Raw genomic sequence first — 3,552 nt, forward strand, 5'->3', positions numbered from 1 at the left:
ATTAAAAACCCTCTGCTGGGGCTTCCCTGGTGGCGCAGTGGTTGAGAGTCTGCCCGCCAATGCAGGAGACACGGGTTCGAGCCCTGGTCTGGGAAGATCCCACATGCCACGGAGCAACTAAGCCCGTGCGCCACGACTACTGAGCCTGTGCCCTAGAGCCTTCGAGCCACAGCTACTGAAGCCCATGCGCCTAGAGCCCGTGCTCCGCAACAACAGAAGCCACCGCAATGAGAACCCGCGCACAGCAACGAAGACCCAACGCAGCCATAAATAAATAATAAAAGTTTAAAGAAAACCTCTACTGGCCTCAGAGTGGTCACTCCTGAAGCACCTGTTCTCAGGGGCTCCATGTCTCCACTCTAACTCCACCTCACTCCCCCATGGCACTTTCCTACCATGCAGCCGGCACTAGCTTGGCTTTGCATACCCTCTCTCCTTTGAGTCTCACAGCCCCCCTATGAGGTGGGCAGGGCAGGCCTTTTATCCCCACACAACACAGGGAACTGGGCATAACAGGGATGGAGAGACTTGTCAAAGGTCACTGCAAGCATTTGGTACAGTTGGAATTCTAGCCCAGTTTTCTAGAGCCAAAGCCACCTCCCATTGCTGGTACTACATCTCAAGGTCATGATGAAGAAGGGAAGGAGACTCTCTAGGGTCCTTGGGTCTATGGCTTGTCCTCCTCTCACCAGAGGTCAGAAAATAGCTCTCTGGGATTCTCCAGGATGACTGACAACGGTGATTCCTTCCCAGTTAAGACTCTCCCCTTATCTGTTCCTTCGGGTTATGCAGTTCCCCAAACTGGTCTTATGCTCAAAGCACCAGTGTGCCCCAGGGGAGAGTAACACAGTAGCTTCCTAATTCTTTCATGTTGAGAGAGTTCACAATCCCTTTGCGACAGAAAGGAGCCCACCGAGCTAAAAGTGAGGCAAGGTGACGGGTAAAGGAGACAGCAGAAGGGGGGTGGGGCCCATAAGTCATAGAAAACTCCTTTAGAGTTTTGCCAAAGTTGGTCCAGCGCACTGCAGACAGACTGCTGATTCAGGGACTGGGAGAAGGAGGCCTCTGTCTTCTCTTTGATCTTCTCTTCTGCTCTCTCTCCCTCACACTCATACTTGTTGATCTGGTGGTGTTAAAGCGTGCCAGGATTCAAGAGGGGGTTCAGGTGATCAGGGTGGGGTTCATGGGGCTTTCTTGAAGGAAAGTCAGAGGCAGTCTGGTTGTTAATGAGGCAAACTATTCACCAGGGTCTTCAGAGTCAAAGGAATAATCCCAAAGACTAAATTCTCAAAGAAGTTCATCATTTTTCAGCACAGCTAACTTACCAGTTGCCTTATGTGATCTTGGACAGATGGCCTATCCTCTCCAAACTCAGTTTCCTCAACTGCAAAATGAGGCTAGAAGAGACCTACCTCCTTAGGATTGGGTGAAGATCAAATGAGATAATCTAAGTTCTTTGTCGACTCTAAGCCAACAGAGAGATGTCATTATTCCTCATTCACTAATCACCTTTACCCCTAATTGGCTGTTGTACACAAAGTGAGTACCATAATCTGCCATTAAATTGTTTTATTGGAAGAGATAAAAAGGCAACACAAACTGAAGAAAAGGTTAGCAGAAGAGAGCAGACAGTCCTGGACTGAAGTCAGCAGCAGCCTTGACGAGGAAATGCCGAGTTCTCTAACCTTTGCACCACACCTCAAAGGGCATTGGCCCCTGACTCACAGGTAACACAAATATTTTTTACTCCAATGTATTTCTTCGTTCAATACACTCATCCCGCTTTCCCTGGGTCCTCTCCACATTTATCAATATTATGACTGCCTTGTAAATAGTAACCTGAGTGTGATAAAAATATCAGTCACTTATTTAAAATGCCAGCTTCTGGGTTCCATACCTAGAGACTCTGGGGTGAGCCTCACAATGGGTGACCCCAGACCCATTCTTTCAGACCCTCTGCATCGGTTTAGTTAAGTCCCAAAGGGCACAGACTGTGTCATTTAACTACCCAGAATATCGTCAGTGCCCAACACTCAGAAATGATGCTTGCTAATAAACAAGAAACACCAGGAAGTCTGAACACTTGCTTCTTAAAAGACGTAACACTTTGTCCCCAGTATCATTTCACAACTTCAACCAGTTGCATAATTCCCACCCCTCCTTAAGAATGAAATTCCAGCCACGTCAGTTTTCCTGTAGTGAACTTTTCTGACACCCCCAGGCTGGATTAAGTGGCCCTCCGTTGTGGTTCCACAGCTCCCAGACCAGACCAGCACTTACCTTATATTCTAGTTGTCAACTTAACTGTTAATCTTCCCCCCACTAGCAAAAAGTTTGCCCCCTTCCCTGAGGACAAGTGCTGTGTCCCCTTCTCTTTTGTGTTTCCACAATCTAGACTGGTGATCAGCACTAAATCAGCAGTCGTTAATGAAATGAACCACAAAGGGTATGGAATGGGACGGGACAGGTGATAAACACTTTGGGATGGAAGAGGGATGAGAACCCTCTGTGATGTTCTAGTACAAGGACCCTCTCCTCCTAGAATGAGCCATATGACTCTGTGTCGTTGTTTTCAAGGACTGGAGATTTTTTATCTTGTCTGTGGTTTGGGGGTTTTGAGAAATTATTTCAAGGAGTAGACATCAAGAGATGCTCCTTTTAATGCTGTGGAAGTGTGTCAGTTTTTCACACTAATTTTGACATCTTGAAGCAGCTGTTTCAATTAGCTCCTATCAGAGGATCACTCACACTAAGGTTATATTTGTTTATGTAGCAAATTGTCATAAATTGTATTACTTTTCACCCATGTGGTTACCTCCTGTAAGGGGATCATGCTTACCCACATTGTTGAACTCCATATGGCCATGTGACTTACTTTGGCCAAGTATTGTGGGCAGAAGTGAACAGAAGCACCTCCAGATGAGGCTGTAAGAGTAATTTTAGGCTTTAGATGCCCAGGTCCCAGGACAAAGATAATGATAGGAGCAGAGCCCCAACTGACCCACAATGGACATAGAGTGTGGGCAAGAAATGAACATTTTTTTGCTATAAGCCCTGGCATTTAGGATTTGTTACTGCCACATAACCTGGCGTTTCTTGGCTCGTGTCCAGATACCCACACGTCCCCTTTTTTTAATCAATGAAAATGTTCACACACAACTAGCTCGTTTTGTAATTTTAAGAAACATATTTCTTTTTTTTTTTGGCCATGCTGCGTGGCATGTGGGATCTTAGTTCCCCAACCAGGGATCGAACCTGGGCCCCCGGCAGTGAGAGTGCCAAGTCCTAACCACTGGACTGCCAGGGAATTCCCATAAAATATATTTCTTAATATATACCTCTGTGGGTCTCAGTTTCCATGTCTGTAAAGTAAGGGAAAGAATAGTAACATAATGATAATATCAAATGTTAATTAAATGCTTATCATGTGTCAGGCTGAGTACTTTATTTTTAATTAATTTATTTTTTTGGCTGTGCAGCATGCCGGATCTTAGTTCCCTGACCAGGGATTGAACCCGCGCCCCCTGCCATGGAAGCGTGGAGTCTTAACCA

At 46.0% G+C, this 3,552-nt stretch overlaps 1 non-coding gene across 1 annotated transcript; it reads right to left on the reverse strand.

The window, feature by feature from the left end:
- Nucleotides 1-3,234: 3,234 nt before the first annotated feature.
- Nucleotides 3,235-3,307, reverse strand: TRNAE-CUC. Its single transcript has one exon. It is a non-coding gene; the product is annotated as a tRNA-Glu (tRNA).
- Nucleotides 3,308-3,552: the final 245 nt, after the last annotated feature.

Source organism: Phocoena sinus, chromosome 7 (assembly GCF_008692025.1).
Source record: "Phocoena sinus isolate mPhoSin1 chromosome 7, mPhoSin1.pri, whole genome shotgun sequence".
Taxonomy (NCBI): Eukaryota; Metazoa; Chordata; class Mammalia; order Artiodactyla; family Phocoenidae; genus Phocoena; species Phocoena sinus.